A 12,021-nucleotide genomic window follows, 5' to 3' on the forward strand; every position below is an offset into this window, starting at 1 on the left:
GGGAACTATCCCATTTCATTACCAAAGCGTTACTCTTTTCTGATATGCATCAAAAAGAAAGATGGAATGAGAACTATATTTTACAGGTTGTTAGGGGTTGATTTATGTCCCCTCCCCAAATTCACATGTTAAAATCCTAACTCCCAGTTCCTCAGAACGTGATCTTATTTTGAAAAAGGGTCATTACAGATATCATTAGTTAATATGAGGTGATAAGGGTGGGCCCTAATCCAGTATGATATTCTAAAAAGAGAAATTCAAACACAGAAACATGCATCAAAGGGCTGGGCACAGTGGCTCATGCCTGTAATCCCAGCACTTTGAGAGGCTCAGGTGGGAGGATCGCTTGACCCCAAGAGTTCAAGACCAGCCTGGACAACATAGTGAGACCCCCATCTCTACTAAAAAAAAAAAAAAATCAGCCTGGAGTGGTGGCGCACACCTGTAGTCCCAGCCACTCAGGAGGCTGAGGTGGGAGGATTGCTTGAGCCTGGGGGGTTGAGGATACAGTGAGCCCTGACCGCCACTGCACTCCAGCGTGGGCAACAGAGCAAAATGTCACCTCAAAAATAATACAATTAAAAATGAAAAAATAAAATAAAATAAATATGCATAGAGGGAAGATGATGTGAAGACACAGAGAGACGACAGCCACCTAAGGCCAAGGAAGAGGGTCCTGGAACAGATTCTTCCTTCCCAGCCTCACAAGGAGCCACCCCTGCTGACATCTTGATCTCGGACTTTTAGCCTCTAGAACTGTGAGTCAATAAGTGTTGTTTAAGCCCCTAGTTTGAAGTATTTTGTTACCATAGCCCTAGTAAACTAATACAAAGGAAAAAGGGAGACTAAAAGGATGTGTGTATTGTATGGCTGGGCGGTGGCTCATGCCTGTAATTCCAGCACTTTGGGAGGCTGAGGCAGGAGGATCACTTGAGCCCAGGAATTCAAGACCAGCCTGGGAAACAAAATGAGATCTACATCTTTAAAAAATAATAATAATAGATTAAAAGAATGTATGTATTGTCTGTGGAACTGAATCTCCCCTGGTGAAGTTTTTCTATATTTTCCCTTCTATTTGGCTTTCAATGTCATGGGAATCTCCTGGAGTGTGAAGTTTAAATGTGAACTCCATGGGCAACAGAGGAGGACGGATGTGCCTTCCACTCCTTTGCTCATGTAATTATAAAGCCTGGGTCCATCTGCCAAGATCGGCCTCTCCTGCACCAAGGACTTAGTGTGTGGAATAAAGATCCAACCACTTGGTGTCTGGCTCTTCATCGTTTATCATCGTTTGCACTGAGGCTACAGACAGCCGTCTGCCCCGCCCAGGCTGACAGGACCCTGGCTGCAGGCATCAGCCTCCTCCCCAGCTGCAGGCCTTCAGCACTCAGCACAGGGTCCAGAGATTCCACCCACTCCTCGGGACCCAGCCCCAGCCCACTCCCTCAGGCTTTTCCCAAGCAGGCTCCCTCACAACTGTACCAGCCTCTCTTCCTTCCTTGTCTTCATTCACCAAATTAAATTTAAAGACTGTCTTCTAGTGTTTCTCAACACCGGCCAGTTCTCAGCTCTTTTAAGGATGTTTTGTTTTTTTTGAAACAGAGTCTCGCTGTGTCACCCAGACTGAAGGGCAATGGCACAATCTCGGCTCACTGCAACCTCCGCCTCCCAAGTTCAAGCAATTCTCCTGCCTCAGCCTCCCCAGTAGCTAGGACTACAGGTGCCCACCACCATGCCCAGCTAATTTTTGTATTGTTAGTAGAGATGGTTTCACCATGTTGGTCAGGCTGCTCTTGAACTCCTAACCTCAAATGATTCACCCACCGCGGCCTCCCAAAGTGCTGGGTTAAGGGTGGTTTTTTAAAAAACGTAGATGCCTGGGCCCCTCTCCCAGTCATTTCAAACAGACCATGTGGTTGGCTGTGGTGTAATACAAATATATATTTGCTTTTCATTCCCAGTTTCTGGCCCAAATTCCTAAGACTCTTGGAAATGCCGTGAGAGGAGTGTCTTCTTTGGAACCCCTGTAGACGACACCTGAGTTGATGTTAATAAGTGGCTCAGGTGGGGCCCCTAGAGGAATTCAGGGTGTAGCTGGTCACCAGAAGGAGCAAACAAATGATTAGGGGGTGGAACTTTCAGCCTCACCCCCAGCACCCAACCCAGGCCTCCAGGGAGGTGAGGGGAGGGAAGCTGGAGACACAGCTCAATAAAAACTCTTGAAGAATGAGATTTGGAGGGTTTCCAGGCTGGTGAACGCAGCAGTCCTGGGAGGGGGGTGTCCCATTCCATCCCCCACAAGGCATGGAAGCTCTGCACGCTCCTCCCCGCACCAATACCATGCCCTCTGTGCCTCTTCCATGGGCTGTCCCTGAGTGGAATCCTTGACAATAAAGCTGGAACCATAAGTACAGCACTTTTCTGAGTCCCTTTGTTACAGCAGGTAGCTAGTCAGGCATGAGCAGGGCAGGGGAGGGCTCCTTCTTCCCTGCAATCAGGAACGTCAGGCAACCATCAGGTGATAGTCAGATGGTTGTTACAAAGTTTTTCTAAAATAATAATTGGTCACAGCCATTGCCAAGGAAAGGCAGTCTCTCAATAGATAGAAAAAACCTGAAACTCATGATCAGCAGTTTCCCAATAAGATCTCAGGAGCTGGGTGAGTAGACTCAAACATGCACACTAAGTAGCAAAATAGTGAAGTTTAACTGGTATATGACCTTCCTCTAGGAATGTTAGACTAGTAATAAAGCAGCTACATTGGGGTATATGCCCAGGGTTCGTCATCAGGAAAAGTTAGGACTTGGACACACATGAGGAGTTTAGGAGCGGAGGTTTAGTAGGCAGAAGAAAGAGAAAGAAAAACAGCTCTCTCTCTCTAATGAGAGAGAGGGGACTCCCGAGAGGAAAGACCACTGATGGTGGGTGAGATGGATCTTACGGTCCACCTTGAGGAGGCAGTTTCTGATTTACGTAGGGTTCACAGATTAGTTCAATCAGTTATGATGTTTACATAGCATGTGGGGAAGGCCGGTCACCCCACCCTAATCTTATGCAAATGAACTTTCCCCTTGGCCAGGCCATCTTCCTTACTGTACACATGGCTGGCAGAGAAAGGAGGATGGAGCCACCATCTTGAACATGTCTAGTCCCTAGTTCTTGCAGGCATTCACCCATGCAAGCTCCCAGATGGCTTGCGTATGTCTACAGCTCAACTTTACAGGCTGCTCTTTGTTAGAAAATGATTTGGAGCTGCTTTGCATTAAAAAGACAATCCCTACCGAGGACTCCCATACCCACACTATCTTTCTAAGTGATTTCTTCTTAACTCTTATGTCAGTAAGGGAAGAATGCCTCAAGTGAGCATGGATATAACTTCAGTAAGCACACTGCACATACAGCTTCTTCCAAGCACTAGCAGGCCACTGTGCATAAGGACAGCCCACCCCAAGGGAAGAATCAGGGGAGAAGAGACACAACCCCAGAAGCATGCCAATGTATAAGACCCCAAGTCAAAGGTCAAACTGTGCACTTGACCCCTCAAGTCACCTGCCTGACCCTCTTCCAAGTGTACTTCACTCCCTTTCATTCCTGCTCTAAAGCTTTTTAATAAACTTTCACTCCTGCTCTAAAACCCGCCTTGGTCTCTCACTCTGCCTTATGACCCTTAGTCGAATTCTTTCTTCTGAGGAGGCAAGAATTGAGGTTACTGCAGACCTGTACGGATTCACCACCAGCAACACTGAGTCATTCTAGTGAATCACGGAACCTGAAGAAGGAGTGGTAAGTGTAACCATAATAAGTTCATTGCCTGATGTGCATGGCAGGTCAATACTCCAAGACACCAGGTTGCAGCAGAGAAAGAGGTTTAATCATAGGGCCGCCAAGCAAGGAGATGGGAGGAAACCTCAAATATGTCTCCCCAAGGAGATTGAGGCTAAGGTTTTTAAGGGTTTTGGAGTGGGCTGGAGTGTGGTGATGGTTGATTGAGTGCAGGTGAAGTCATGAGACAGGCAGGTGAAGAATATAGATTCTCATGCTGATTCAGTTCCTCTGAGGGGGTCTTCCAACTGGTTGGCGTCAACTGTTCCAGTGGAATTCAGGGTCGGCTTAAGCAATTCTTAAACAAAATCCTCATGATCCTATGATTCTGTTTAAGCAATTCTTAAAAGTCTTATGATTTTAACATTAGAAATCCTGTCTACAGAAGCAGCAGGCATACAAACGGTCAGTATCTAGTGTTACGTGACTTTGGTTACAAGGAAGTGGGTCAAAGCACAGCCTAATTAATGCTTAATTATAAATATATTTCTGTCCAGAATTCTTGTTAACCCTGTGAGGATGGCTTCCTAAGCAGGGGAACCCTAAAATTTAGAGTTGGCTGGGCAGAAGCATGGGTTGCCTGGGGACCCCATGGGCAGCTGGCATCTGAAGTGCAGCAGTCTCATGGGACTGAGCCCTTCAACATGTGGAATCTTATGCTAACTCCAGGTAGATAGTTGAGAATTTAATTTAATTGTCGGACTCCCACTAGAGTCCAGAGAGTTGGAGAACTGGTTGGTGTCACATGGGCAGTGGCAGCACTGAAGGGTGGCACTCAGCTCTCCTTCAAAAGAACCTGCCGGGGAAGAATTATCACAGTGGTCTAGTGGCGCCAGATGCCACCCTTTTGGTCCCATCTTGCATTTGTGCTGAGGAAACCAACTTGTCCCGGTTTCCTCAGAGAGTCCCAGTTTTAAAAATCAAAGTCCCAGAGCCTGGTAGCCCCTTCAGTCCCAGGGAAACTAGGACAGTGTTCAGCTGGTCACTCAATGGCTCACACACAGCTCCCCGCCAATGACTTAGCATGGTGGAATATGAGTTCTGGCTCACTCCTGCACATACACAAATCCTCTGACAGGCAGTTTTTGCTTGGGGACTTCCCACCATCCCAGCCTGAACTTTCTCAGAAGTGTGCTACAGTCTGAGGATCAGCTGACCCAACCCTCCTCTTTCTCCCCTCTCTGTTCACAGGGGTCACACTTGCCTCGGGGTCTGATGGCTCTCCCTGCCTGCTCCCACTCTTTCCCCTTCATCTTTTCCAGGGATTTCCCGCAATCAATCTCTTACCTGTCTAATTCTGTTTTGGCACCTGATTCTTAGAGGACCAGAATTGACACAGGGACCCATTTATCAATTTTTTTTTTTTGAGACAGGGTCTCACTTTTTTTTTTTCTTTGAGACACTGTCATCCAGGCTGCAGTGCAGTGGCACAATCATGACTTATTGCAGCCTCGACCTCCCAGGCTCAGGCTATCCTCCCACTTCAGCCTCTCAAGTAGCTGGGACCACAGGCACATGCCACCACACTCGGCTAATTTTTTTTTTTCCCAATTGAAACAGGGTCTCCCTATGTTGCCCAAGCTGGTCACAAACTCCTGGACTCAAGCAATTCTCCCACCTCATCCTCCCAAAATGCTGGGATCATAGGCATGAGCCACCACATCAAGCTTCTAAGTATTTTTTAAAGCTCCCAAAGCAATTGTGATGTCAGCCACATTTGAGAACCACTGTCCAGCTGTGCTAACTACCAATGTGTCTGCCCATAGTCTAATGGGGGGAACAACATGGAAAATGCAGCTAGGCATATGTGAGCTGAACGTTCTGGAAGCACTGAGGAAGGAGAGACTAAATTGCCCTGATGAAGTAGGGGGTGGCTTCAGCTTCCTGTGCTGAGAGACGACAAAGGTATCTTAGTCTCTTAGGGGAGAAATCTTACTATTTGTCCCATCATATCACACCAGTATGATAAAATTGTCATGTATTGTGGACATAAATTCACAAGACTAAGCCTTGATTTCCAGTGACTTCTATTGAAATTCAATAGAAAGAAAACTGACTTCCTTAAATATCCTGGCAAAAGAACTGGTGTGTGTGTATGTTCTGTGTGTATGTGAGTGTGTGTGTATGTGTATAAAATGCTGCATCCATACAGCTAAACCTGTCATGCTAGCAACACACATACTTTACAAATGTGCAGATTTTTACATCAACTGTCTCCAATAATTTCTGGTTTTCCTTTTAAAAAATGCATCACTAATTATAGGATAGTTATCCCAGCTGGAAGTCTTTTATCTTTGCTGGATACAGCCATTTTCCAGCAAGGCTAAAAACCAGATAAATGCTATGTGTGGCATTTAAAAAGTCAAATATTATACAAGGTCACATATGAATCACTTTTTTCCCAAATTAACACATTATTTTGATGTTCCAGGAAAAATGTTCTAATGCGTATTGCCTTTTAGCTTCAACTATTAAGCAATTTGAAACAGAGGCCTCCATCACCCCCCTTTGGACTGCCAATCTCCAAGATGGAAAGAGTCACACGTGCATACCAGGCAGCTCTCTGCTACTGGGAGATAGGTACAGTGGGAGGGGAAAAAAATATGTTTCCTTCAGCATTTTTTCTTCTAACTGTGATCTGAGGTTGGAAGAAGGGTGGCCACAAAAATTGTTGTTGTGGGGAGCTTTGGTTTTGGTTTTATTTTGGTAAAATATGCCTAACAAAAAATTGACATTAACATTTGATCCAATTATTAGAATATAGGTCCCTGGAATTACATTGTGCATTCACTTCCTGTCCACACACACACACACACACTCATTCAAATGCTTGCACACACATTCACAGTCACTCACACACTTGTATGCACATTCAAGCACCCATATATTCTCACACTCAGAGACACACAGTCACGCATATGTTCACACTCACAAACACATGCATGCCCCTGACCTCGCTCTGAGTGTTGAGATACTCAGTTAAAGCATGGTGCTTGTTAGGAGGATAATAGGAATGAACCAAAGAGGTGGAAACTCTACAGGGAAAGGGGCAGGGAATTTGCCCTAGTTGGGCAACGAACAGACACCTGAAAGTCTAAAATAATAAGAGATTAATGTGCATAAAAAGAAAGTATAATTTTGTTTCTTTAGCTGTCTATGGCTCCTTAGCATAAAGGGAGTTTGAGAAAGATAGAAGGGAAAATTACTGTCTCATGTGTGCCTTCCCTCAAGCTGCTGTCCCACCTCCCTTACGTTTTCCATAAGCAAAGATCATAAAACCATAGTCTATACTTGCAATGGACTAAACAGTTGTGTCACCCCAAAATTCATATGTTGAGACCCTAATCTCACTGTGACAGTATTAGGAGGCAGGCCCTTTGGGAAGTAATTAGGTCATCCTCACGAATGGGATCAATGTCCTTATACAAGAGCCCCCAGAGACTCCGCCTGCGACTCCGTCCCGGCGCTGGGCTGAGGGGAGGGGTTGTCTTAAAAGTCTCTCCTTCCCCCTGTAGGGGCGGCCGGCGAGTCCCAGTGAGAGCGGAGGGTGCCAGAGGTAGGGGGCCGAGGAACAAAGTTTCCGGGGCTCCCTCCGGGGCCGCGCTCGGGGCTGCGCGTTTGACCGCCCCCCTCCTCGCGAAGGCAATGGCTTCCAAACTCCTGCGCACGGTCATCCTCGGGCTGCCCGGCTCTGGTAAGGGCACCGTGTGCCAGAGGATCGCCCAGAACTTTGGCCTCCAGCATCTCTCCAGCGGCCACTTCTTGCGGGAGAACATCAAGGCCAACCCCGAAGCTGGTGAGATGGCAAAGCAGTATATAAAGTCTTTTGGTTCCAGATCATGTGATCACACGCCTAATGATGTCCGAGTTGGAGAATAGGCGTGGCCAGCACTGGCTCCTTGATGGTTTTCCTAGGACATTAGGACAAGCCGAAGCCCAGGACAAAATCTGTGAAGTGGATCTAGTGATCAGTTTGAATATTCCATTTGAAACACTTAAAGATCGTCTCAGCCGCCGTTGGATTCACCCTCCTAGCGGAAGGGTATATAACCTGGACTTCAATCCACCTCATGTACAGGGTATTGATGACGTCACTGGTGAACCATTAGTCCAACAGGAGGATGATAAACCCGAAGCAGTTGCTGCCAGGCTAAGACAGTACAAAGACGTGCCAAAGCCAGTCATTGAATTATACAAGAGCCGAGGAGTGCTCCACCAATTTTCCGGAATGGAGACGAACAAAATCTGGCCCTACGTTTACACACTTTTCCCAAACGAGACCACACCTATTCAGTCCAAAGAAGCATATTGATCCTGCCCAATGGAAGAACCAGGAAGATGTGGTCATTCATTCAATAGTGTGTGTAGTATTGGTGCTGTGTCCAAATTAGAAGCTAGCTGAGGTAGCTTGCAGCATCTTTTCTAGTTGAAATGGTGAACTGATAGGAAAACAAATGAGTAGAAAGAGTTCACGAAGAGGCCCTCCTCTGCCTTTCAAAAGGGTGGTCACCTACACATGTTTAAGGTGTCTCTGCACATGTCTCAAGCCCATCACAAGAAAGCAAGTACAGTGTGGATTTCAAATGGTGTGTAACTTCAGCTCCAGCTGGTTTTTGACAGCTGTTGCTGTGGTAACATTTTTTACACGTGATGGTGGTAGTCTCTGGTTCTCCCCATCCCCACAAAGGCTGTTGAACCACAGCACCAGGAAGCCTGAGAGTGAATCCTGAGGGCTCTAGCCCAGGCTTTGTCCCAGGCTTTCTGGTGTGTGCCCTCCTGGTAACAGTGAAATTGAAGCTACTTACTCATAGTGGTTGTTTCTCTGGTCTTGAGTGTCTGTGTCCACAGTTCATTTTTTTCCAGTAGGAATAACTCCTTTTCTATATCCACACTCCATAGAGTCTCTCCTTTTCAGACATCCTGGGATGAAAGAATTTGGCTTTTTTTTTTTTTTTTGACATCTGTTTTCACTCTTAGGCTGTTAAACAATAGTTATTGCTCTTATCCCTCTCAGATTCTAAGAACTGAGAGCAATGGGGCTGTATTGAATCTCTGTATGCACTGGGAACTGAGCTATGAAGAGGATCTTATTAAACTGCTGGTCTGACTCTATGGATTGACACTGTTCCTTTCTTTTATTGTGAAAAAAAAAACCCTAAAAGTCTTGGGAACCCCCTAAAGTCTTTTGGGAATCCTTAAAAAGCATGGGAAGTTAAGTATTTAGCTACATAATTGTTGTAAGATCATATCTTATGTATAGAAGTAATAAGACCATTTGGAATTACTGGACTAATTGAATAGTTAAGGTTTCTATTAAGGACAATAAAATGTATTTTGCAAGTGCTGCTAACTATTGATGCTGACAGTGTTTCACTCCTATGAGTGACTCAAACATATTATAAATATGTGGTAAAGGGAATGGAGCCTGTGGGGTTGAGCAGAATGTTGTACTACCTGTGCCTGGACTGAGTATAACAGCTTTATGATTATGAGAAAACAAAATCTTTATTTTTTTTTCTGTTCCAAAGATTCATCCTATGGGGTGGCCATAAAGTCTAGAATTAGATACTAATATTTTGTCATTCATTATAACATATCAATAAACCATTTGTTAAAAGAAAAAAAAAAGAGCCCCCAGAGAGTTCTCTCAATCCCTTTTCACCCTGTGAAGACACAATGAGAAGTCAGCCATCTACAACACCAAAGACGGCCTTTTCTAGAACCTGACCATGCTGGCACCCTGATCTCGAACTTCTAGCCAGCAGTACTGTGAGAAACAAATGTCTGTTGTTTATGAGCCTCCCAGTTCGTGGTACTCTGTTACAGCAGCCACAACTGACCAAGGCAATACCCATTCTCTGTTCATCCCAAGCATGTTGCAATGCCCTGCAACCCGACTTCACCACCAGTACTTCACTGGCACGGCTCCAAATAATTATCTCCTAATTACCAGCTCAGTGCTTTATTCTTTGGTCTTCAGCCTACTTGAGCCCTCTGCAGTACAAGACACCATGGATAAATGGCCTTGAAACTCCCTCCCCCGTGGCCTCTAGAGCACCTCTTTCCTGCAGCTCTCTCTGGCTGTTCCTCCTGTTTCTCCTGCCTGTAGGTGTCTGGATTCCCCTGTCCTTCTCTGGGCTGCCTTCTTTTATGTGTTCTACATTCCTGCCTTGGCAACCACCCAACTCCTTTGCCTTCTGTTTCATCTGTGCTAAGAACTCCCTAAACTCTCTCCTCACCTGATGACTCCTTCATTGTTCCTACTCAATAGACCCAGGTGCCTGCTGGACAGCTCCTCCTGTCTGCCTTATTAGCATCTCACACTTGACATGCCCAAAACAGAAAATAAATAAATAATAAATAAAATAAAACAACTACAACAAACAAATACTGTCCCCTTGGTATTCTTTATCTGAGTTAACGGCACAGTCATAGTTAGCTCAGGTTGCCTTAATAAAACACCATGGACTGGGTGACTTAAACAAAATAATTTATCTTCTTACAGTTCCAAAGTCTGAGAAATCCAAGATCACGGTGCCAGCCAGTTCAGTTACTGGGCTCTCTTCCTGACTTGCAGATGGCCATCTTCCTGCTAGGTGCTCACAAGAGGAAGAGAAAGTTCTCTGATGTCTCTTAGGCAAACACTAGTCCTATCAAATCAGGGTCCCACCCTTATGACCTCATTTTATATTAATTACTTCCTAAAGGCCCTATCTCCAAATGCAGTCACATTGTGGGTTAGGACTTCAATATATGAATATAAGGGTGGGGATACAATTCATTCCATAGCGGGCACCATGTTCCAAGCTAGGTCTCGTTCTTGACTCCTCTCCCCCATATCCAGCTGGAAACCCCAGTGCTTGAGCTGCTGACCCTATTTTTCTGTAGCCCATTTCTCTATCTCCATCCCTACCATTGCACTTCCACTGCAGCGCCCCCTTGTGCCTTACTTAGACCACTGCCTTTGGCTTTCCTGCTGCCCTTCCTCCCCTAGTCTTTCCACTGTGGTGCTCCCAGGTCAGCATCCAAAATTACAGATCTGATCAGGATGTCCATGCAATGCAATAAACTCTACATAATACGGTTTTTCCCCTGTCCAACCCTCACCTACTTCTCTAGTCTCACTTCCAGCCATTGTCCCCATGTATCATGCTCCAGTCACACTGCATTTCCAGCTGTCCCAGTGTGTGCTGCCACCCTGGCACCACCTGTCTTCCTTTATCCAGGTTCCTCTTCTACTAAAATGTGCCTCCCTTCCTTCTTCGCTTGGTGCATTATTGGCCATCCTTCAGATCCTGGGGTAAATATGATCACCAAGAAGATTTTTCACACCGCCCCACCCGCCGCCACCTGGAGCTTAGCTGCTCCAGGACCTGATCCATACCCCTGTTATGGCCTCTGCTGTTTTCATGCATCTGTCTCTCCCACTTGACGTGTGGTTCCTCATAAGTAGTGAGTTCATTTGAGTTCATTTGTGCTGCTATAACAAAATACCTGAGACTAGGTAATTTATAAAGAAAAAACTTATTCCTCGTGGTTCTAGAGGCTGGAAAGTCCAAGATAAGACATCAGCAGGTTCAGTGTCTGGTGGGGGCCTGCTCCTTTACAGCATCTTCTACTGGTAGCATCCCCACCTGGCAGAAGGTGGAGGGGCAGAAAGGAATGATCACTAGTTCTCTCCAGCCCTTCATATTTTTTATTTTTTTATTTTTTTTTAGAGATAGGGTCTCACTCTCTCACCCAGGCTGAAATGCAATGGTGTGATCATAGCTCACTGCAACCTCAAACTCCTGGGCTCAAGGGATCCTTCCACCCAGCCTCCCCAAGTACCTGGAGCTACAGGCACACGCCATCAGACCTGGCTAATTTTGTATTTTTTGTGTACAGATGGGGTCTTGCTATGTTGCCCAGGCTGATCTCAAACTCCTCGTCCCAAGTGGTCCTCTGGACCTCCCAAAGCTCTGGGATGACAAGCATGAGCCACTGCATTCAGGCTCTCCAGCCCTTTTATAAAGTTGCCAATCCTATTCTTGAGGGCAGAGCCCTCATAAGGTAAACACTTCCCAGAAGGTCTCACCTCTTAATACAATGGGAATTAAGTTTCAACATGAATTTTAGAGGGGACATGTCCATAGAACCAAGTACCTCTGCTTCCCCTGACAAGTATCTGATCAATGTAAATGTCAGTGTAGTGTGTTG

The 12,021-nt window shown here is 45.8% G+C and overlaps 1 pseudogene; it reads left to right on the plus strand.

The window, feature by feature from the left end:
* Nucleotides 1–7,467: 7,467 nt before the first annotated feature.
* Nucleotides 7,468–8,722, plus strand: LOC129011444 (adenylate kinase 4, mitochondrial-like; annotated as a pseudogene).
* The last annotated feature ends 3,299 nt before the right edge of the window (nucleotides 8,723–12,021 follow it).

The sequence above is a fragment of the Pongo pygmaeus genome, chromosome 14 (assembly GCF_028885625.2).
Source record: "Pongo pygmaeus isolate AG05252 chromosome 14, NHGRI_mPonPyg2-v2.0_pri, whole genome shotgun sequence".
Classification (NCBI taxonomy): domain Eukaryota; kingdom Metazoa; phylum Chordata; class Mammalia; order Primates; family Hominidae; genus Pongo; species Pongo pygmaeus.